General features: G+C 44.8%; 1 protein-coding gene across 6 annotated transcripts in view; it reads right to left on the reverse strand.

Annotated features, from left to right (window-relative positions):
* Positions 1-25,322, reverse strand: part of UBAP1 (ubiquitin associated protein 1) — a 76,262-nt gene that overhangs the window by 45,296 nt on the left and 5,644 nt on the right. The window contains exon 1 of one of the 6 annotated variants that reach the window (XM_054658776.2): positions 10,097-10,194. The exons of the other annotated variants lie outside the window; for them this stretch is intronic. The gene's annotated coding sequence lies outside the window, so the exon portion shown is untranslated. Of the gene's footprint in view, positions 1-10,096; positions 10,195-25,322 lie in introns of those variants that run through there. 6 annotated transcript variants of the gene reach the window in all.

Genomic DNA, 25,322 nt, shown 5'->3' on the forward strand with positions numbered 1-25,322 from the left:
CCTGTCTGTAATCCCAGCACTTTGGGAGGCCGAGGTGGGTAGATCACCTAAGGTCAGGAGTTTGAGACCAGCCTGGCCAACATGGTGAAACCCCATCTCTACTAAAAATACAAAAATTAGCTGTGGCGGGAGCCCGTAATCCTAACCCACTCCAGAGGCTGAGGCAGGAGAATCACTTGAACCTGGGAGGCAGAGGTTGCAGTGAGCTGAGCTCACACCATTGCACTCCAGCCTGGGCGACAAGAGCAAAATTCCATCTCAAAAAAAAAAAAAAAAAAAGAACAATTAAGCAAATGCAGAAAAAAAAGAAAAAATCTCCGAAGAAAATGGAGACTAGCCTATCAGATATTAAAATATTAGAAGATACAATACTGAAAGCTGTGTCGTACTGGTACAAATACAGATTAGTGGAACAAAGTAGAAATCCCTAAAAATACCCAAAATATAAACATTTGGTATATAATAAAGCTGCTTTTTAAAATCAAGTCATGGGACAACTGGGTAGTCACCTAGAAAAAAGCAGAATCCGATGCTTGCTTCACACTGCATACCAAGATAAATTCCAGATGGATCAAAGGTATAGTAACATTATGAAACTGACCAAATGTAGAAATACTATTTTCACTCTACACATACAGCTAGCGAGCCAAAATAACCTAAGTTTCTAAGACTTCAAATTTAAGAAAATACCTGGCTTATGAAAAACTCGGAAAATGAAGGGTTTTGGTTTGTTTTTTTTTAAGTCAAGATGCTGTAATACATAAGTTTTGTCACTAACTGATTTTAGTCTTACTTTTTTCTTTTCTTTTTTTGAGACAGGGTCTCACTCTGTCACCCATGCTGGAATGCAGTGGCACAATCTTGACTCACTGCAGCCTAACCTCCCGAGCTCAAGTGATGCTCCCACCTCAGCCTCCTGAGTAGCTGGGACCACAGGCACCCAACACCATGCTCGGCTAATTTTTTGTAGAGATGGGATTTTGCCGTTTGGCTCAGGCTTAGTCTTATTTTTCAAATGAGGTTTTACCAAAGTTATTAATTGTAAGGTATCCTTAAGGCTTATAAGCAAAGCAATTAGTGTCTACAACCAAACCGCCCTGAACGCTCCTGATCTTGTCTGATCTCAGAAGCAGGGTTGAGCCTGGTTAGTACTTGGAAGGGAGAAACACAACTAGTGACTGAATACAAAGCTCATTTCAAATAGTTTAATAAAAACAGATTACAGTTGAAAAGCAACTCCCTAAAAATTACAAAGTGACAAATAAGTACATAAACTAGTACTGTAAACGCAAATTATTGACCCAAACTGTTTTTTGTTTGTTTGTTTGTTTGTTTTTTGAGACGGAGTCTCGCTCTGTCACCAGGCTGGAGTGCAGTGGCGTGATCTTGGCTCACTGCAAGTGATTCTACTGCCTCAGCCTCTGGAGCAGCTGGGACTACAGGTGCCCGCTACCATACCTGGCTAATTTTTGTATTTTTAGTAGAGACGGGGTTTCACCATGTTGGCCAGGCTGGTCTCAATCTCTTGACCTCGTGATCCTCCCGCCTCAGCCTCCCAAAGTGCTGAGATTACAGACACGAGCCATCACGTCCTGCCAACCCAATCTGATTTCTTAAGATCTGCAGCTAATTCCAAAATGGGTCAATAAAATCCAGACAAAGATTTCCCTTAGCTCTGGTCTCCTCTTAATCCTCCAAGCATCTAGTACAGTGTCTAATCTTTAGCAGGAGTGGCTTTTCACTTACTCTCTCCCTTCAAACTTTCTGAAAATTTAATAGCTAATTGTACAACTAATAATTCTACCTAACATGTAATTTCAGAATACAACTAGACAAAACAATATCTTTAAAATGAAAAAGCTAAAACAATAATCTCTTGTAGTTACCAATAAAAAGTCTGAAATTATAAGTCTTGTGAGACTACCATAATGGAAGAACAGGAAAGTAATGACTAGTTAAAAATCAGAATGGGAGTCATGACTTCAAAGCATTAGCCAGGGCTGGGTGTGACTGCTCAGGCCTGTAATCCCAGCACTTTGGGAGACTGGAAGATCACTTGAGCCCAGGAGTTCAAGACTAGCCTGAGCAACATAGTGACAACCTGTCTCTACAAAAAATACAAAAACTGGCCAGGTGTGGTGGCACACACCTGTAGTCCCAGCTACTCAGGAGGTTGAGGCGGGGGACCACCTGAGCCTGGGGAGGTCGAAGCTGCAGTGAACAGTGATGGCGCCACTGCACTCCAGCCTGCACTCTCACTCTGGGTAACAGAGTGAGACCTTGTCTCAAAAAAAATAAAAATTAAAGCATTAGCCAATCAGAAATTTCAAGTCAGCATCTTAACCAATTCATTAAAATTTATTTAAAGTATTTGCTTCGGAGAGTTCAGTGCAGTGTCCTCAAGAGGAAATCTGACCACGAACCTATCAATTTAATTCTTGCAACTGAATAAAGACTGGTTAGCAAAAAAATAATGTCAACAAGTTATTGAACCAAAAATATAATTTCCTTCCCAACTCCAAAAATCATGTCACAATTCATACCAGAAGGCAAGAAAGACAAGAGCACCTGAGGCAATTAAAAGACTTGTAGAATGGGTAAAAACCTCTGAAATTTAAAAAAAAAGAACTTTTAGGGCTTCTTGAATAAAACAAGACTACTACTGGAGTAAATGATCTCTGGAATTCTTTCCAGAATTAAAGGACTAGAGATAGATTATTTTCTAACTATGAATTTCACTGGTTTTTCTAGTCTTATACATATTAAAAAGATAGCACAAGACTTCATCTTAATTCTGAGGGCACATAAAAACAAACGGGTGTTTTCTTCCAAAAAAAAAAAAAAATGGGTGTGGACTGTGTATACTTACTTGACTCAGAAAGACAAGTATACTTGACTCAGCAAGTATATACAATCCACACCCTTTTTTTGTTTTTTATAAGAAAATCCTTACTATTTGATACTATTTTCCTCTACAAGTAACTAATACAATACTAACTGGTCAGTTTTTTGTTGTTGTTGTCTTGAGACACAGTCTTGCTCTGTCGTCTGCACTCTGGAGTGCAGCAGTGAGATTCTTGTGCCTCAGCCTCCCGAGTAGCTGGGATTACAGGCGTGGGCCATCACACCCAGCTAATTTTTGTATTTTTAGTAGAGACAGGATTTCACCACGTTGCCTAGGCTGGTCTCAAACTCCTGACCTCAACTGATCCACCCACTGTGGCCTCCTAAAGCTCTGGGATTGCAGGCATGAACCACCACGCCCAGTCTCTTAACTGGTTAATTTTAAAACAAAAAGAAGTTATCATACTAGAAGCTATTAATTTGACCTGAAATAAGTAATTGCAAATATAATTTTTTGTTCTTCCTGGAGTCTTCAAACTCAGTGGATTGTATCATTCTGTTTCCATCACGTGAAACCTGAATGATTTTTCCCACAGAAATAATACAGCCTTGTTCACAAAACTTGAAAACTCAAATCCCCAGGGGAACACTGTAGGCCTAAAGGAAAAACAATATAAGGATGGAACAACTTCACATGGTGTCAAAGATTTATGGGGAGCGAAAAGGGGTTCTTAAGTAATTTCACATGCTTATGAAATATGTGTATGCTAAAATAAATGTCAGAACAGATGTCTTTAAAGTTCTATTAAATATTTAAGAAACAGATTATTCCTATTTTATTTAATCTATTCCAACACATAAAATGGAAACAAATATATACTTGCAGCTTATCAATTTATTCAGGATTTGTTTATTGTCTGTCTTCCCCACTTGCCTTTATGCACTACGAGGACAAATACCACTTCTGTCTCATTCACCATTACACCAAGCATAGTGCCCGGCCACAGTAGTGCTCAGTAACTCCTGCTGAATGAATGTTGCTGAATTCCAAGTTCTCGTATGAGATCAGCATAACACTGATACCAAAAACTGACAGAGAAAAGAGAAAAAAGAACCAGAAATAAAAGCATATTTAATTTTTGTTGATCCTTGTTTTTAGAGACAGGGTCTTGCTCTGAACAGCCCAGGTTGGAGTGAAGTGGCATGAACATTGCTCACTGCAGCCTCAAACTCCTGAGCCCAAAAGATCTTCCTGCCTCAGCTTCCCAAGTATCTGGGACTACAGGAATGTACCACCACACCTAGCTGATTATTTATGTTTTATCCATACATACCCAAATCCTAATTAAAATAGTAGTGAATTAAACTGCAAAATCCTGACTGTAGCAAACTTTTAGAAAAAGTGATTCAGTTTCCTTCAACACAAAAAAAGCAAGATGAAAAGAGAACCTACAGACTGAAAAAGATCTTAAGGAATACATCTCAAGCAATCACTAACTTACAGACCTTATTTGAGTCCCAATCCAAACACATGAGGAAAACACAATAAAAAAATTGAGAAAACATGAATATTTGATAATATTAAGGAATAAGTTCATTTTCTATAGGTAGGATAATGCTATTATAGTAATTTATGTGATCTTTCAGAGATATACAAAAATAACTTGACAGGTTAAATGATATGACTGGGATTTGCTCTAAAATAACTGGGCAGAGGGTATGTATATAAAACAAGATTGACAGTTATTGGGGCTGTATGGTGTTATGATACATACATATACGGACACACACACACACACACACACACAGAGGCTTCTGTCTACAGCTTCTGGCCCATAACTCCCATAGCCCTTGCTGGAGTCTTCTGTTATAATGCTAGGTATGTCAGGCCTCAAGGGCAGGCCTCAGAAAACAGAATCCCTCAAATCTTTTCCCACCCTCCCTTCACCTGTCCTAAGGTAGAACTCTATCTCTCCCAATACCCCTTTCTCATTGTGAGTCTTAAGCCCCTCTCACAGGCAGGGCAGGGTGGCTCACTCCTACAATCCCAGCATTTTGGGAGGCTGAGGCGGGAGGATCACTTGAGGTCAGGAGTTTGAGACCAGCCTTACCAACATGGTAAAACCCCATCTCTACTAAAAATACAAAAATTAGCCGGGCGTGGTGGTGCATGCCTGTAATCCCAGCTACTCGGAGGTGGAGGTTGCAGTGACCCAAGATGGTGCCACTGCACTCCAGCTGGGCAACAGAGTGAAAGCGTGTCTCAAAAGAAAAAGACGGAGACTCCCACTCTGTACTCTGGGAGAAGGAATGCTAATATCATGAAGCTTCCATAAAAACTCAAGAGGACTGGATTTGGAGAGCTTCTGGCTAGCTGAACACCTGGACGGAGGTTCATGGATGGTGACACCCCAGGGAGGATATGGAAAGTCAGTGCACCTTCCCCCCTACCTTGCCAGACAAATCTCTTCATCTGTATACTTTGCAATAGCCTTTAGAATAAACCAGTAAACATAAAAGAGTTTCTCTGAGTTCTGTGAAACACTCTGGCAAATTAAACCTAAAGAGAGGACCGAGGGAACCCCGACATGAGTGAAGCTGGTGGTCAGAAGCACTTGAGGCCCAGACTTGTGACTGATGAGTGCTAGGGGGCAATCTTGGAGACTGCGCATTCAACCAGTGGGATCTGACACTATCTCCAGGTAGACAGTGTCGGCATTGAACTGGAGAACACCCAACTGGTGGCAGCTGCTTGGTGTGTGGGGAAAACTGCCCACACATTTGGCCACAGAATTCTTTTTCTGTGTTGATAATTGCTGTGGTGGTGTGTGAGTAGAAAAAAATAAGAGTTTTTACAAAGCAGGATTAATCTACATTTTTGTTGTTGCTGTTGTTGTTGTTGCTGTTGTGACAGTCTCAGTCTGCCACCCAGGCTGGACTGCAGTGGCACGATCTCAGCTCACTGCAACCTCTGCCTCTGGGGTTCAAGTGATTCTCCTGCCTCAGTATCCCAAGTAGCTGGGATTATAGGCACACACCACCATACCCGTTAATTTTTGTATTTTTAGTAGAGCTGGGGTTTCACCATGTTGGCCAGACTGGTCTCGAACTTCCTGACTTCAGGTGATCTGGCCAACTCACCCTCCCAAAGTGCTAGGATTACAGGCATGAGTCATGCCCAGCCAAATCTACTTTTATGAGTTTGGAACTTTCTAAAATAAAGAACTAAAACAAGGCTGGGTGCCATGGCTCACACCTGTAATCCCAGCACTTTGGGAGGCCAAGGCTGGTGGATCACCTGAGGTCAAGAGTTCCAGACCAGCCTGACCAACATGGAGAAACCACGTCTCTACTAAAACTACAAAAAATTAGGCAGGCATGGTGGCGCATGCCTGTAATCCCAGCTACTCACTCGGGAGGCTGAGGCAGGAGAATCACTTGAACCCGGGAGGCGGAGATTGCGGTGAGCCAAGATCATGCCATCACACTCCAGCCTGGGCAACAAGAGCGAAACTCCATCTCAAAAAAAAATAAAATCACTTAAGCCTATATACAGTTTAACATTTTTATAAAGCTCACAATTAAGCAAAAATAAACAATATATTATTTAGGAATATACATCATGTGGTTTATAAAAGGAAGGAAATGATAAACCCAAAATTCGGGAGAACAGCTAACTCTGTGGAGTAGTAAAAGGATAGGATAGGACAGAAACAGACAAATAAATAAATAGTAATGTATTGGTAATGCTCTAGTTTTCAAGACAACTAATAAGCTTGCAAATGTTTATTATTATGCCTCATAACTTAGATGTTTTACATTCATATTTTTTCTGTATGTTAAACATCATACAATGAAAAATTCTAAAGCATATAGCTCTAAATGCTACAAATTCTGTTTAGCAAAAATTAAAAGTATTAGATCAGGTTGGCAAACTAAACATCTATCCATCCTAATCATAATCTCTTAAAAAATAAAACCGTAATAGCACTAACAAACCCCCTCCTAAAAGGGTGGCTCCTAAAAGTTATCAAGATACCACAAATGAAGTCTTTACAAAGGAATGAAGATCAGACTGACAGAGAAACAAGCCCTATTCTCTGGAGAAATGACAGATTCTAAGGCCAAGGCCAATCTGAAAGAGCTCTCAATGGCCAAAGATAAAACAACTTGAGCAACAAAATAAATCAATGTGGGACTTTAATCCAAAATATAAACTAAATACTCAAGTCCATACTGATTTCATATAACTGAGACAGGTACTTTACCTCAGGTATTTTTCCAAAAATCCACAAGCCCAGTCTAATTACGAGGAAAACAGCAGACAAAACCAAATTGAGGCCCTGACCAGTTTTCCCCAAAGCTGTCAAATTACTGGGAGCGGGGGGAAGGACTAAGAAACTATCACAGACCAGAGTAAGTTGGGACCGACTCATATTCAGAGAAGGACTGTGTGGTAGATAGAGCTCCCTCTCCCCTCTCCCCTCTCCCCTCTCCCCTCTCCCCTCTCCCCTCCCCCCTCCCCCCTCTCCCCTCTCCCCTCTCCCCTCTTTCCACGGTCTCCCTCTGATGCCGAGCCGAAGCTGGACGGTACTGCTGCCATCTCAGCTCACTGCAACCTCCCTGCCCGATTCTCCTGCCTCGGCCTGCCGAGTGCCTGCGATTGCAGGCGTGCGCCGCCACGCCTGACTGGTTTTCGTTTTTTTTTGGTGGAGACGGGGTTTCGATGTGTCGGCTGGGCTGGTCTCCAGCTCCTAACCGCGAGTGATCCGCCAGCCTCGGCCTCCCGAGGTGCCAGGATTGCAGACGGAGTCTCGTTAACTCAGTGCTCAATGGCGCCCAGGCTGGAGTGCAGTGGCGTGATCTCGGCTCGCTACAACCACCTCCCAGCCGCCTGCCTTGGCCTCCCTAAGTGCCGAGATTGCAGCCTCTGCCTGGCAGCCACCCCGTCTGGGAAGTGAGGAGCGTCTCCGCCTGACTGCCCATCGTCTGGGATGTGAGGAGCCCCTCTGCCTGGCTGCCCAGTCTGGAAAGTGAGGAGCGTCTCTGCCCGGCCACCATCCCATCTAGGAAGTGAGGAGCGCCTCTTCCCGGCCGCCATCACATCTGGGAAGTGAGGAGCGTCTCTGCCCGGCCGCCCATCGTCTGAGATGTGGGGAGCACCTCTGCCCTGCCGCCCCGTCCGGGATGTGAGGAGTGTCTCTGCCCGGCCGCCCTGTCTGAGAAGTAAGGAGACCCTCTGCCTGGCAACCGCCCCGTCTGAGAAGTGAGGAGCCCCTCCGCCCGGCAGCCACCCCGTCTGAGAAGTGAGGAGCGTCCTCCCTCCTCGTCTGGGAGGGAGGTGGGGGGGTCAGCCCCCCGCCTGGCCAGCCGCCCCGTCCGGGAGGTGAGGGGCACCTCTGCCCGGCCGCCCCTACCGGGAAGTGAGGAGCCCCTCTGCCCGGCCAGCCGCCTCGTCCGGGAGGGAGGTGGGGGGGTCAGCCCCCCGCCTGGCCAGCCGCCCCGTCCGGGAGGCGAGGGGTGCCTCTGCCCGGCCGCCCCTACTGGGAAGTGAGGAGCCCCTCTGCCTGGCCAGCCGCCCCGTCCGGGAGGGAGGTGGGGGGGTCAGCCCCCCTCCCGGCCAGCCGCCCCATCTGGGAGGGAGGTGGGGGGGGTCAGCCCCCCGCCCGGCCAGCCGCCCCGTCCGGGAGGGAGGTGGGGGGATCAGCCCCCCGCCTGGCCAGCCGCCCCGTCCGGGAGGGAGGTGGGGGGATCAGCCCCCTGCCCGGCCAGCCGCCCTGTCCAGGAGGTGGGGGGGGCGCCTCTGCCCGGCCGCCCCTACTGGGAAGTGAGGAGCCCCTCTGCCCGGCCAGCCGCTCTGTCTGGGAGGGAGGTGGGGGGGTCAGCCCCCGGCCCGGCCAGCCGCCCCGTCCGGGAGGGAGGTGGGGGGGTTAGCCCCCCGCCTGGCCAGCCGCCCCATCCGGGAGGTGAGGGGCGCCTCTGCCCGGCCGCCCCTTCTGGGAAGTGAGGAGCCCCTCTGCCCGGCCAGCCGCCCCGTCCGGGAGGGAGGTGGGGGGGTCAGCCCCCCGCCCGGCCAGCCGCCCCATCCGGGAGGGAGGTGGGGGGGTCAGCCCCCCGCCCGGCCAGCCGCCCCGTCCGGGAGGGAGGTGGGGGGATCAGCCCCCCGCCCGGCCAGCCGCCCTGTCCGGGAGGTGAGGGGTGCCTCTGCCCGGCCGCCCCTACAGGGAAGTGAGGAGCCCCTCTGCCCGGCCAGCCGCCCCCTCCGGGAGGGAGGTGGGGGGGTCAGCCCCCTGCCGGGCCAGCCGCCCCGTCGGGGAAGTGAGGGGCGCCTCTGCCCGGCCACCCCTACTGGGAAGTGAGGAGCCCCTCTGCCCGGCCAGCCGCCCTGTCCGGGAGGGAGGTGGGGGGTCAGCCCCCCGCCCGGCCAGCCGCCCCGTCCGGGAGGGAGGTGGGGGGGGTCAGCCCCCCGCCCGGCCAGCCGCCCCGTCCGGGAGGTGAGGGGCGCTTCTGCCCGGCCGCCCCTACTGGGAAGTGAGGAGCTCCTCTGCCCAGCCACCACCCCATCTGGGAGGTGTACTCAACAGCTCATTGAGAACGGGCCATGAAGACAATGGCGGTTTTGTGGAATAGAAAGGGGGGAAAGGTGGGGAAAAGATTGAGAAATCGGATGGTTGCTGTGTCTGTGTAGAAAGAGGTAGACATGGGAGACTTTTCATTTTGTTCTGTACTAAGAAAAATTCTTCTGCCTTGGGATCCTGTTGATCTGTGACCTTACCCCCAACCCTGTGCTCTCTGAAACATGTGCTGTATCCACTCAGGGTTGAATGGATTAAGGGCAGTGCCAGATGTGCTTTGTTAAACAGATGCTTGAAGGCAGCATGTTCGTTAAGAGTCATCACCACTCCTTAATCTCAAGTACCCAGGGACACAAACACTACGGAAGGCCGCAGGGTCCTCTGCCTAGGAAAACCAGAGAACTTCGTTCACTTTTTTATCTGCTGACCTTCCCTCCACTATTGTCCTGTGACCCTGCCAAATCCCCTCTGCGAGAAACACCCAAGAATGATCAATAAAAAAGAAAAAAAAAAAAAAAAGACTACTTTAAAAAAAAAAAAAAAGAAAGAAACTATCACAGACCAGAAGAAACTAAGAAAGTATAACAACTAAACACAATTTAGTTATCCTAGATTGGATCCTGAAATAGAAAAAAAAAAAATTGTAGAAAACCTGGGTTGAGTGCAGTGGTTCACACCTGTAATCTCAGTACTTTGCAAGGCCGAGGCAGAAGGATCAGATCTCTTAAGCCCAGGAGTTCCAGACCAGCCTGGGCAACATGGTGAAACCCAGTCTCTACAAAAAAAAAAAAAAAAAATCAGCCAGGCATGGTGGCACGTGCCTGTAGTCCCAGCTACTAGGGAGGCTGAGGCAGGAGGATCACCTGAGCCAGGGGTAGTCGAGGTTGCAGTAGGACATGATCATGCCACTGTACTCCAGCCTGGGGAGACACAATGAGACCCTGTCTCAAAAAAAGAGAGAGAGAAAAAAAAAAAAAGAAGAAAGAAAAACAGGGGAAATCTAAATACAGTCCAGAGTTTAGTTGATACTAACGTACCAAGGTAGGTTTTTCACTTTTGACAAATGTATCATGGTAATGTAAGATGGTTAACATTAGGGAAAATTGAGTTAGGGATAGCCAGGAACTCTCTGTACTCTCTGTACTATCTCTACAAATGTTCTGTAAATCTAAAATTATTCCAAAATAGAAATAGTGTCTCAAAAAAATTAAAATTAAAAATAAATAATAGGCTGGGCGCGGTGGCTCATGCCTGTAATCCCAGCACTTTGGGAGGCCAAGGCGGGGGGATCACAAGGTCAGGGGTTCGAGACCATCCTGGCTAATACGGTGAAACCCCATCTCTACTAAAAATACAAAATATTAGCTGGGCGTGGTGGTGTGCCCCTGTAGTCCCAGCTACTCGGGAGGCTGAGGCAGGAGAACTGCTTGAACCCGGGAGGCAGAGATTGCAGTGAGCCGAAATCGCATCACTGCACTCCAGCCTGCGCAACAGAGCGAGGCTCCGTCTCAAAAAAATAAATAAATAATAAAAAAAGAGTCCAAGAACATGATGGTGGAATAGGAGGTCCAGGTTCTAGTCACTATCACAGAAATGTCAATTAGTAATTATCCACAGACAAGAACACCTTTGTGAAAATTCCAGAGCCTAGGGCTTAAGCACTCCCTTGGAGCACAAATACCAAAAGCCACATTAGACGGGTAAGAGTGGCTTGACTTTTTGACTGCATCGCCCCTCACCAGGCCCACATGGGGCCAGAGAGTGATCCCCTGGGCCTATAGTTTCTGCAGTGGGAAAAAGAGAGCCCAAGGCAGACATTCAGCTTCCCCAACTTTCCCAGCTTTCCAGGGTGCCTTCCAGGAGATCCATGTCTGTCTTGCCTCATAGGGAAGAAATGGGAGGGCTAGACCACTGGAGTCAGCTAGGAACAAAGAAGGGGGTGGGGCTCACAGCAAACAGTATGCAAATCATGACAATGAGACCACATCCCTGCCAGTGGCCTCACCCAACCAGAGAGCCCAACCACCAGCTCTGCCCATCTGCGGCATGTCTATCCAACAAGCACAGTCAACATTCTGCCTGGCTTGGGTCCTGTGCCAGTGGTCCAGTCTGACCTCAGCTGAGCACAGCCTATGGCCTCACCTAATAGTATAGCTGAAACTCCAACTCCACAGGACCAACCAGGCAGCCTGGCCACAGAACCTGTCTAACCTTGGAGCAGGGCCAGCAGCCCCATCCAGGCAAAAAATTCAGCCAATGCCCCCATTCAACAGCAAAACTTAACATACAACCCCACCTGATTGCAGAATGCAGCCTATAGTCCTACCCATCTATGGTGCATACCCTGTAGCCTCACCTGACGGGGGAAATTCCAGAGTACAGCCTGCAGCCCTCCCCAGTCACAGAGCAGCCTGGCCTAAACATGGAGCCCAGCCAGCTGCCCCTCCTAACCTCAGAGCCCAGCCAACAGACCTGCACTGGCCTCAGACCCCAGAGAACAAGCCCCACCTAACCTCAGAGTATGGGCAGCTACCAAGTTCAACCAGAGATTCCAGCAGCAAGCCCTGCTTGCCCACAGATACTACCAGCTGACCCATCCAGAACCCCAGGTTAGGCTGACTGGTGAAGGTCTTTCCTCACAGAAATGAATTGGTAAAGACTAAAAGAGGTGACTACTTCCTCAAATGCACAGAAACCAACACAAGGACAAAAAGATCATTAAGAATCAAGGAGGCCAGGTGTAGTGGCTCATGCCTGTAATCCTAGCACTTCAGGAGGCTGAGGCAGGTGGATCACCTGAGGTCAGGAGTTCAAGACGAGCCTGGCCAACATGGTGAAACCCCATCTCTACTAAAACTACAAAAATTAGCCAGGCATGGTAGCACATGCTTGTAACCCCAGCTACTGGGGAGGCTGAGGCAGGACAATCACTTGAACCCAGGAGGCAGAGGCTACAGTGAGCTGAGATCGTGCCACTGCACTCCAGCCTAGATGACAGAGCAAAAATCTGTCTCAAAAGAAAAAAAAGAACCAAGGAAACATGATACCACAAAAGAAAACTAATAAAATGCCAAAAAACAACCCTAAAGAAATGGAGATCTATAGAACTGACTGACAAAGAATTCAGAATAATCCTCTTGGCCAGGTGCGGTGGCTCTCACTTGTAATCCCAGCACTTTGGAAGGCCAAGGCGGGCAGACTGCTTGAGCCCCGGCTGTTTGAGACCAGCACAACATAGTGAAACCCGTCTCTATAAAAGAAAAAAAAAATTTTAATAAAAATTTTTACAAAATAATAAATAAATAAATAATCCTATTAAAGAAGGTCCGTGAACTATAATAAAACACAAATAACTGGCTGGGCACAGTGGCTCACATCTGTAATTCCAGCACTTTGGGAGGCCAAGGCAAGTGGATCACAAGGTCAAGAGTTCAACGCCAGCCTGGCCAACATAGTGAAACCCCGTCTCTACTAAAAATACAAAAATTAGCCGGGTGTGGTGGCACACACCTGTAGTCTCAGCTATTCGGGAGGCTGAGGTGGGAGAATCACTTGAACCCAGGAGGTGGAGGTTGCAGTGAGCCAAGATTGTGTCACTGCACTCCAGCCTGGGTTACAGAGTGAGACTCCATCTCAATTAAAAACACACACACACACACACACACAGACACACAAATAACAATATTAGAAAGACAATACATGAACAAAATGAAAACAAAGAAACAAATAATAAAAAGCAAATCTTAGAGCGGAAGAATATAATGACTGAACCAAATAATTCAATAGAGAATTTCAACAGCAGACTCAATCAAGCTGAAGAATCAGTGAAGCTAGGCATGGTGGCTCACGCTTGTAATCCCAGTGCTTTGGGAGGCTGAGACAGGAGGATCACTTGAGGCCAAAAGTTCAGGATCAGCCAGGGCAACATAGTGAGACCGTGTCTATATTAAAAAAAATTATTTAGGCTGGGCGCCATGGCCGTAATCCCAGCACTTTGGGAGGCCGAGTAGGGCAGATCACCTGAGGTCAGGAGTTCGAGACCAGCCTGGTCAACACAGCGAAATCCCATCTCTACTAAAAATACAAAAAATTAGCCGGGCGTGGTGATGCATACCTGTAATCCCAGCTACTCGGGAGGCTGAGGCAGGAGAATCGCTTGAACCCAGGAGGCAGAGGTTGCAGTGAGCCGAGATCACGCCATTGCACTCCAGCCTGGGCAATAAGAGTGAAATTCCGTCTCCAAAAAAAAAAAAAATTGTTTTTAATTAGCCAAGCTTAGTGGCACACACCTGTGGTCCCAGCTACTCAAGAGGCTGAGGTAGGAGGATAAACTTCAGCCCGAAAGGTCGAGGCTGCAGTGAGCCAAGACCACACCACTGCACTCCAGCCTAGGAGTCAGAGCAAGACCTGGTCTCAAATAAATAAATAAATAAATAAATAAAAAGCCAGCAGCTTTTTATAGAAACTTGGCAAGCTAATTTTAAAAATCATATGGAGCCAGACATGGTAGCGTGTTTGTGTAGTTGCAGCTACTCAGGAGACTGAGGTAGGAGGATCACTTGAGCCCAAAAGTTGGAGGCCAGCCTAGGCAACATAGTGAGACTCTGTCTCAAAAAAAAAAAAAAAAACACCAAAAAATTTGTATAGAAATCCAAAGGACTGGCCGGACGTGGTGGCTCATGCCTGTAATCCCAGCACTGTGGGAAGCCGAGGCAGGTGGATCACCTGAGGTCAGGAGTTCGAGACCAGCCTGACCAACATGGAGAAACCCCGTCTCTACTAAAAATACAAAATTAGCCGGGCATAGTGGCACATGTCTGTAATCCCAGCTACTCGGGAGGCTGAGGCAGGAGAATCGCTTGAACCTGGGAGGCGGAGGTTGCGGTGAGCCGAGATCGCGCCATTGCACTCCAGCCTGGGCAACAAGAGTGAAACTCCGTCTCAGAAAAAAAAAAAAAAAGAAAAATCCAAAGGCTCTACAGTCGTAACAACTTTGGGAAACTTTCTTTTCTGGTTTCAAAATTTATTATAAAGCTACAATTATCAAGATAGTGTGATACTGGCATAAAGATAGACAAACAGATCAATAGAATAGAACAGGTCCAAATATAGACATGGACAAAATATTTTAGAAAGGGTAATCTTTTCAACAAAAAGTGCTAAAATAGATATCTATGTGCAAACAAAAAAAATCTTCCATCCATATGACATCATATATCATTAATTCAAAATGAATCATAGACAAAAAAGTCAAACCTGAAAGTATAAAACTTCAAGAAGAGAACATCTTTCTGACCTTAGATTAAGCAAAAATTCTTAGATATAACACCAAAAGCACAAACCATAAAGGAAAAACTAAAGGGGACTTCAATGAAATCAAAAACTTCTTATAAGACACTGTTAGAGAAAAAAAAAAAAACTTACCTGAATGTATGAAATACATTTAAAAAAATCTCTGTTCTCAAAAGACAAAAGAAAAAAATCTGTGTATGTGTAAGCACAGAAAAAAAGATAAAAATAATACACAGGGATGAATAAAGTGAGTTTGAGCAGGAATTGTCAGGGGTCAAGTCTCAGTTCTGCAACTTACTAGGTTACGTATCCCTTGTACAAGTTAACATTTGAGTTTTAATCAATCAAATGGGAATAACAGGCTGGTCCAATGGTAGTGGCTCATCAGAACTTATTCATAGCAGTGTTACTAAAGTTGGTATACAACCCCCCACTGCTAAATTTGACTGGCTGAAAAAAGAAAAATAAAATAGAGATAATAGTAACTATCTCATAAAGTTATTGTAAGGATCAAATGAGATAATGCATACAAAGTGCTTAGAACAATCTGAACACATGGCATAATGTTTTCAATAAATGTGAGCTCCACAAATATTTTATATAAATATTCTAATAGTGGATATTTCCAATGGTGGCTTAAAGAAAATTTTTATTGGTCAGGCGCGGTGGCTCACGCCTATAATCCCAGCACTTTGGGAGGCCGAGGCAGGAGGATCACGAGGTCGGGAGATCGAGACCATCCTGGCTAAAACGGTGAAACCCCATCTCTACTAAAAATACAAAAAATTAGCCGGGCATGGTGGCAGGTGCCTGTGGTCCCAGCTGCTGAGGAGGCTGAGGCAGGAGAATGGCGTGAACCTGGGAGGCGGAGTTTGCAGTGAGCCGAGATTGTGCCACTGCACTCCAGCCAGGGCAACAGAGCGAGACTCCATCTCAAAAAAAAAAAAAAAAGAGAAAATTTTTCTTTTTATACATCTCTGTATTCCAACTTTTCAAAATAGCTATTACACATTCTTAGCAATATAATTTTTTAGCCCTCAAAATGAATATAAAATGAAACAAATAAACCTAACTTTACAGAAAATTAGTAAAATGACCAGAGAATATAATTATTTGAAGTGACTTTAGAACTCAGTATTCTAATTGTATACATCAGTAAAATATATTTGTAGTGTTATGACATATATTGGTTTTCATCCACTGTTCCTGGTTCATAATTCCCATAGCCCTAGTTACAGTCTTCTGATACAATATTGGGTGTGTTAGGTCTCAGGGGCAGGTCTCAGGAAACAAAACCTCTTCCTCTGCCCTACTTTCACCTGCCCCAAGAAAGGACTATAATCTTTCCCCACCTTTCTGATTGTGGGTCTTAACACCCTCCCCAGAGAGGGGACTGCCCTATACCCTGAGAGAAGGCATATTGACATCATGAAGCTTCCACAAAAGCCCAAGAGGACTGGGTTCAGAGAACTTCTGGATAGCTGAACACCTGGAGGTTCCTGGACGGTGGTGCCCCAAGAAGGGTATAGAAGCTCCACACCTCTTCCCCCATACCTTGCTCTATGCATCCCTTCATCTATATCCTTTGTAAGATTCTTCAGAATAAACCAATAAATTTCAGTGTTTCCCTGAGTTCTGTGAGATGCTCCAGCAAATTAACCAAACCCAAAGAGGGGATCGTGGGAACACCAACATGAAGACAGTGGGTCATAAGATCCAGGGCCCCAGACATGCAACTGGTGTCCAGGGGTGTGCAGGCAGTCTTGAAGACTGAGCCCCCAACCTGAATTGAATTGGAGAACACCGAGCTGGTGTCCACTGCTTGGTGCAGAGGTGAAAAACCCCCACACTTCTGGTCACAGATGTGTTCTGTGTTGATGATTGTTGTGGTGGTGTGAGAGTAGAGGAAGAACGTGGTTTGAGAGCTTCCCCTACACAATATTTTTATTATTTTTATTTTTTTGGGACAGAGTCTCACTCTGTCACCCAGGTGGGAGCGCAGTGGCGTGATCTCAGCTCACTGCAACCTCCACCTCCTGGGTTCAAGCGATCCTCCTGCCTCAGCCCCCCTGAGTAACTGGGATTCTAGGTGCATACCACCACGCCTGGCTAATTTTTTGTATTTTTAGTAGAGAGATGGGGTTTCGCCACATTGGCCAAGCTGTTCTCAAACTCCTGACCTCAAGTGATGTGCCTGCCTCGCCTCCCAAAGTTCTGGGAATTACAGACGTGGGCCACTGCTCCTGGCCCTCCCTTACACAGTATTTTAAGAACATAAAGAATAGCAAAGATTTTAGATTGTACTTATCAGCTATAATAGCAGTATTACTATTTTAAAACCCTTTTTATATGAGTCCAATATAGAAAATAAGTAATTATAGTTGTAAAGAACTAATATTTTTATATAAAAGAGGAAAGGCAAAATATTTAAAGTCCTATAATTCTAAAATCTAAATTATATTTCTTTGCAGGGGCTAAAAGTTAAACAAATAATAAATATCATTATGAACTTGTGATTTTAAAAAAATACATTAGCCAGGCTTGGTGGCTCATGCCTATAATCCCAGCACTTTGGGAAGCCAAGGTGGGAGGTATGCTCGAGGCCAGGAGTTTGAGACCAAACTGGGCAACACAGCAAGACCCCCATCTCTAAAGAAAATTGAAAAATAAAAAAAGAGTTCAAGGCTGAGAGAGATTGGTTTTAAAATTGGAAAGATGAACTAGAACTGTAGATCTTTTTTTTTTTTTTTTTTGAGATGGAGTCTCATTCTATCCACCCAGGCTAGAGTGCAGTGGCGTGACCTCGGCTCACTGCAACCTCCACCTCCCGGGTTCAAGTGATTCTCCTGTCTCAGCCTCCTGAGTAGCTGGGATCACAGGCGTGCGCCACCATACCCGGCTAATTTTTGTATTTTCAGTAGAGACGGGGTTTCACCATGTTGGTCAGGCTGGTCTCACATTCCTGACCTCATGATCCACCCGCCTCAGCCTCCCAAAGTGCTGGGATTACAGGCATGAGCCACCGCGCCTGGCCTGAACTTTAGATCTTTCAACTCACTGTCCACAGTTCTGCCATTACAATACAAGCTCTCATAGCAAAAGACACTATTTAAAAAGTTTATACAGGCCGGGGACCGTGGCTCATGCCTGTAATCCCAGTACTTTAGGAGGCCATGGTGGGACGATCACTTGAGGTCAGGAATTAGAGACTAACCTGGGCAACACAGCAAAACCCCATCACTAAAAAAAAAAATTTAATTAAAAAAAAATCCAAGGCTGAGAGAGGTTGATTTTTAAACAGGAAAGCTGAACTAGGACTTTTTTTGTTCACAAATCCACTTTTACTTTTTATTAGTTTAAATCCTTGAGGGGTACAACATCACGCGAATTCTGTGTCCAAATGGCCTCAGCAAGAAGAATTCCTTTGGAATTTGGCATGTCTGTTTCCATGGGCGCAAATTACCTTTCCAAAGATTACTCTGGTTTTGTTTGGTTTGCCACCAGGAGTCACTGTGTTGTTCTTTGCTTTGTATACATAAGCACAAATCTCTTGCCCAAACAGAATTCAGTTTCATCTCAGGCATAAACACCTTCGATTTAAAAACAGTTGTGTGCTCTCTTTGATTCTGGAGACCCCATTTATAGCCAACAAAAAATGGCCTTGGACCACAGCCTTCCAGACATATTTGCCTTTTAGAAGTCCTATTCCCAGCAGGCCTCTAAAAGCTTCAAGATGGTGGAAAAAGTGAACTACAACTTTCGATCTTTCAACTCACTGTCCAGAGTTCTGCCATTACAATATAATCTCTCATGGCTAAAGACACTATTTTAAAGTTTACACAGGCCAGACACAGTGGATCACACCCACAATCCTGGTGCTTTAGGAGGCCAAGGTGGGAAGACTGCTTGAGGCCAGAAGTTTCAGACCAGGGAACATAGCAAGACCCCATCTCTATAAATAAATAAATACAAACTCTCAAGCCCACACCAGAGCTACTGACTCAGAATCTACATTTTAATAATACATCCAAGTTATCCATACACACACTAAAACTTTGAGAATCACTGACCTACAACAGTGCTGTCCAACAGAACTTTCTACACTGATGAAAATGTTTTATATCTCCACTGTCAATGTTGGAGACATATCAGACAGGACAGATACAGAATGTCTCAAATTAGAACTGCACCTAAACATAATTTCTTATACTACTAAATGAAATAAATCTCCATTACTCTAATATATATATGCTCTTCCACTAAATATAATGCCAGTAATATATCCAGAGCAGGCTGGGCACTGTGACTCACACCTGTAATTCCAACACTTTGGGAGGCCGAGGCAGGTGGATCACCTGAACTTAGGAGTTTGAGACCAGCCTGTGCAACATGATGAAACCCCATCTCTACAAAAAATACAAAAAAAAAAAAAAAAGAGCCAGGCATGGTGGCATGAGCCTGCAGTCCCAGCTACTCGGGAGGCTGAGGTAGGAGAATCACCTGAACCCAGGAAGTCAAGGCTGCAGCAGTGAGCTGTGACTGCATCACTGCACTCCAGCCTGGGCAACAGAGCGAGACCCTGTCTCCAAAAAAAAAAAAAAAGAAAGAAAGAAAGGAAAAAAGATTCTCTATTAAATTACAAGAACTGCCAGGCATGGTGGCTCAAGTCTGTAATCCCAGCACTTTGGGAAGCTGAGGAAGGTGGTTCCCCTGAGATCAGGAGTTCAAGACCAGCCTGGCCAACATGGTGAAACCCCATCTCCACTAAAAATAAAAAATTTAGCCAGGCATGGTGGCAAGGGCCTGTAATCCCAGCTACTCAGGAGGCTGAGGCAGGAGAATCGCTTGGACCCAGGAGGCAGAGGTTGCAGTGAGCCAAGACCACACCACTGCACCCCAGTCTGGGTGACAGAGTGGGACTCCACCCCAAAAAATAAATAAATAAATTACAAGAACTAGCTAATATTTCTTCTTCAAGAAAACGGATAGGACACGACATAAACAATTAAAGACCTTCCATGATTTTTGTTTAAGATTTTATTAACGTTAAATTTTTTTAACTTTTAAGTTCAGGGGTACATGTGAAGGTTTGTTACATAGGTAAACTTGTGTCATGGGGGTTGTTGTACAGATTATTTCATCACCCAGGTATTAAGCCTGGTATCCATTAGTTATTTTTCCTGATCCTCTCCCTTCTATTTTTGCTAAAGTATTTTCAGAAAACAAAAGTTAAGTTTGTTTCCTTTGGCTAGAATATCTCGGAAATATAATAAACCTTTGATGAAAGAATTAAATATGTCTGGCCAGGAGCAGTGGCTCACACCTGTAATCCCAGCACTTTGGGAGGCTGAGGCAGGTAGATCACCTGAGGTCAGGAGTTCAAGTCCAGCCAGACCAACACGGAGAAACACCGTCTCTACTAAAAATACAAAATTAGTCGAGCATGGTGGAGCACGCCCGTAATCCCAGCTACTCGGGAGACTGAGGCAGGAGAACTGCTTGAACCCAAGAGGCAGAGGTTGCGGTAAGCCAAGATTGTACCATTGCACTCCAGCCTGGGCAACAAGAGCAAAACTCCGTCTCAAAAAATAATAATAATAATAATAATAATAATTTCCAAATTTGAAAGTTCACAAACTACCCCTAAAGTCTGCTCCAGCAGTGATTTTTAATTTGGCTGACCATTTGACCTTGAATTCCACCCATGCAGCCAGATCACTTCTCTCATGAGGTATCCTATAAGACATAATGATCGGCCGGGTGCGGTGGCTCATGCCTGTAATCCCAGCACTTTGGGAGGATGAGGCAGGTGGATCACTTGAGTTCAGGAGTTTGCGACCAGCCTAGCCAACATGGTGAAACCCCGTTTCTACTAAAAATATAAAAATTAGCCAGGCATGGTGGCACATGCCTGTAATCCCAGCTACTCGGGAGGCTGAGGTGAAAGAATCACTTGAACCCTGGAGGAGGAGGTTGCAATGAGTCAAGATCGCACCACTGCACTCCAAGCTAGGCGACACAGCAAGACTCTGTCTTTAAAAAAAAAAAAAAAAAGATATAATGATCTACTAGAAGAAAGAAATGGGGAAGTTACTGCCCATATCCTTCCCCATGAAACTACTGAAGGAAATGTTAACACTTCCAAACTATAGAAAGATTTTAGGATTAGGAAGATTCCATTCTTACCAATAAGGATGCAAACCCCACCTGGGACCAAGACCATGATGATGAGATGAAGCAAAAGACAGGCAAAGCCAGCCTAATCTTTTTTATTTTTTATTTTTTGGAGATGGAGTTTCACTCGTCGGCCAGGCTGGAGTGCAATGGTACAATCTCGGCTCACCGAAACCTCTGCCTCCCGGCTTCAAGCAATTCTCCTGCCTCAGCCTCCTGAGTAGCTGGGATTACAGGAATCCACCACCATGCCTGGCTAATTTTTCTATTTTTAGGAGAGACAGGGTTTCACCATGTTGGCCAGGCTGGTCTCGAACCCCTGACCTCAGGTGATCCACACGCCTCAGCCTCCCAAAGTGCTGGGATTACAGGCATGAGCCACCGCACCCGGCCCAAGACAGACTAATCTTGAGTTTCCAATAGGTTACTAAAGGAGGCTGGAATAGGCCAGTGGTAGTAACAAACAACAGAAAAAGGCAGGAAGTTAAAGGTAGCTGAAAGCGCCAGGCATGGTGGCTCACGTCTGTAATCCCAGCACTTGGGGAGGCCGAAGCAGGTGAATTACTTGAGGCCAGGCATTTAAGACCAACCTGGGTACCAGGGCAAGATCCCATCTCTTTAAAAAAAAAAAAAAAAAGCTGAAGACTAAGTTTAGCATTCAAATTGCTTTACTTTGTTGCTCTCTTCTATTTACCCATCAAATCTGATGGTAACTAAAAATTTCCTGTTACACTTTTCTGTATTTCATGAAGGACACTATAAACTATGGTAGTTACATAAGTAAGGATTCCCAACGATCTAAGAGTATGCCTTTCATAAATGTCAAAGGTATACTATTTGTATAAATAAACAGTATTTGTGTTGTATTTTTAATCTGGTGGTTGTAAACAGTATTTGTAGTGTATTTTTAATCTGGTGGTTGTTTTTACATTTCTTTTTTTTTTTTTAGTGAACCCAAATTACTCAGATGTTTTATATTTCAGTGTGATCCTTGCCCAGATCAAATACTTGACTCCTTAGAAGAATAATTCCTAAAGTCAAAGTAATCACTAGTCTTCTCATTGAAAAAAAGAAAAAATGTTTTTTAGCAGCTTTAATACACAACATAGAAAAATCAATGCCACCAAGATGTATATATGTATTTATACATATACCTTAAGTCATAAGGGTTTAATGGTAGATAGGAGACACACAAGTCCAAGGAACTGGACAGTTTTGTTTTTTTTTAAAAAAAAAAAAAGCAAAAAACATTCTTCTAAGATGTTTCCATATCAACTCTTCCACAATCTACAATTATTCTTGATAAGATAGGAGACACACAAGTCCAAGGAACTGGACAGAGTTTAAAAAAAAAAGCAAAATACGTTCCTCTAAGATGTTTCCATATCAGCTCTTCCACAATCCACAACTATTCTTGATAAAGCCCAACACTGTAAAAACTAGACATCAAAAAAAATTTGAATATATTTTAGTGAAAGTGCTAACAGCTTAGACTGAATGACACACTATCAATTGTATATAATACTGTCCACACAAGAAAGGTCTCATTGTCAAATCACATTAACATTTAATAAAATGCACATCTCATTCACAAATCTGTTGGTGTCTCAGTTTGGACAATGTATGAAACCCACATGTAAGGCACAATCCAACCTCCTTTTAAAACCCTGTGGCCCTATAACTCCAAAGATAATAAGAAAGCAACTTCTAAGAAGTCTGCCTTTGTAATCAAGCAGATATTGGAAATAAATGTCAGATGAGATATACCACATTATAGATAGGTATACTACTGTATTTATTAAAACAACATGCCTGGCAGCAAAGAAGGATTTCCCAAATTTGATACAACAAGCACAAACCAGCCGGGCGCAGTGGCTCACGCCTGTAATCCCAGCACTTTGGGAGGCCCAGGCGGGTGGATCACCTGAGGTCAGGAGTTCAAGACCAGCCTGACCAATATGATGAAACCCTGTCTCTACTAAAAATACAGAAATTAGCTGGGCGTGGTGGCAGGCACCTGTAATCCCAGCTACTCGGGAGGCTGAGACAGGAGAATTGCTTGAACCCAGGAGGCGGAGGCTGCAGTGAGCCAAGATCACGCCATTGCACTCCCGCATGGGCAACAAGAGCGAAACTCCGTCTCAAAAAATAAAAAATAAAAAAAAACACAAAACACAAACCATGAAAGACTGAAAAATTCAGTTAATTACAATTAGGAGCTTTTCTCACCAGAAGACTATGAAGAGATGAAAAGACAAGTCACAAATTGGGAAAGGATATTTGCAACCTATAAATTAACAAATAATTAGTATCCAGAATATATAAAGAACTCTTAAAAATGAATCAGAAAAAGAGAAAAGACCAAAAAAAATAGGCAACGAAATTGAATATACACTTCGCAGAAGCACAAATGACCAACGAAAATACATGAAAAGATGCCCAGCTTCAGGAAATGCTGATAAAAAACACTATAGATACAACTTCAAACCCACCAGATTAGAAAAAAAAAATTAATTTAAAATCTGACAATATCAAGTGTTGAGGAGGAAGTGAAGCAGCCAAAATACACACTGCTGGCTCTTGACTCAGTAACCACAAGATTAACAATTACCATGAGCCAATTCAGTGACTCAAAACACTGGAAGTGTTTGGTAAGCATTAAGCAACTGATAATGACCAATCAAGCATTCTGAGAACACATGAGGATTACTGCCAAATACAAATTTTGGCCCTTAATGAACCGGATCCAATCTGACTCAGCAATATAAAAAAGAAACTTTCAGTCATTTATCCAGTTTATCCAGTTTATTTTGTGAAGTACAAAATAATCAGGTATTCATTTCCTCCTAGAATTCTGATGACATAATGTGACTAAAATTTTAATGAACTATTTATCATTCCAGTTACACTATTATTTCAATGAGAACAAGCAGTTCACAATGGTATTACTTTAAAACTAGTGCTTATACCTTATAGGAATTGGAATGGTCCTGTGACCACCTAAGAGGGGCAAAATGGCATAAAAGAATGCAGCATAGGCATTGAGGTTGGACAGATTTCAGTTCAAATTCAGTCTACCTAGTTGTAACCTTAGTTAAGTTACACAACCTCTGTGATCCTGTTTCCTCAATACATAAAAAGCACGCATAACACAACCTACCTACCTAATTCAAGTGTGAGAACTGAATGTGTTTGTTTGTTTGTTTTTCTTTTTTTGAGACAGAGATGCATTCTGTCAGCCAGGCTGGAGTGCAGTGGCATGATCTAGGCTTACTGCAACCACCGCCTCCCAGGTTCAAGCGATTCTCCTGCCTCAGCCTCCTGAGTAGCTGGGATTACAGGCACCTGCCACCACGCCCAGCTAATTTTTGTCTTTTTAGTAGAGACGGGGTTTCACCGTGTTGGCCAGACTGGTCTTGAAATCCTGACCTCAGGTGATCCACCTGCCTGGGCCTCCCCAAGTGCCAGGATTACAGGCATGACCCACAGCACCCACCCGAGATTATTTCTTTTGAGGTAGGATCTTGCTCTGTTGCCCAGGCTGGAGTGCAGGGGCATGATCTCAGCTCACTGCAGCCTCAACTTCCTGAGCTCAGGTGATCCTCCTACCTCAGCCTCTCGTGTACCTGGGACTACAGGCATGAACCACCAATCCCAGCTAATTTTTCTGTAACTTTTGTAGAGACAGGTCTCACTGTGTTGTCCAGGCTGGTCTTGAACTTCTGGGCTCAAACAATCTGCCCGCCTGGGATTCCCAAACTGCTGGGACTACAGGCATGAGCCACTGTGTCTGGCCAAGAACTGAGATTATGTTAAGTGTTTTAACAGGGCCGAGTGCAGTGGCTCACGCCTGTAATCCCAGCACTTTCGGAGGCCGAGGTGGGCAGATCACCTGAGGTCCGAAGTTCGAGACCAGCCTGGTGAATAAGGTGAAACACCATCTCTACTAAAAATACAAAAATTAGCAGGCGTGGTGGCAGGCGCCTGTAATCCCAGCTACTAGGGAGGCTGACGCAGGAGAATCGCTTGAACTCGGGAGGTAGAGGTTGCAGTGAGCCGAGATCACAACATTGCACTCCAGCCTGGGGAATAAGAGCAAGACTTCATCTCAAAAAAAAAAAAAAAAAAAAAAAAAGGATTGGCTGGGTGCGGTGGCGCACGCTTGTAATCCCAGCACTTTGGGAGGCTGAGGCGGGAGGATCACGAGGTCAAGAGATCAAGACCATCCTAGCCAACATGGTGAAACCCTGTCTCTACTAAAAATACAAAAATTAGCCGGACATGGTGGCGCACCATCTGTAGTCCCAGCTACTCAGGAGGCTGAGGCAGGAGAATCTCTTGAACCTGGGAGGTGGAGGTTGCAGTGAGCCGAGATTGTGCCACTGCACTCCAGCCTGGCAACAGAGCGAGACTATCTTTTTTTTTTTTTTCAGACGG

This window comes from Pan troglodytes, chromosome 11 (assembly GCF_028858775.2).
Source record: "Pan troglodytes isolate AG18354 chromosome 11, NHGRI_mPanTro3-v2.0_pri, whole genome shotgun sequence".
NCBI classification, from domain to species: domain Eukaryota; kingdom Metazoa; phylum Chordata; class Mammalia; order Primates; family Hominidae; genus Pan; species Pan troglodytes.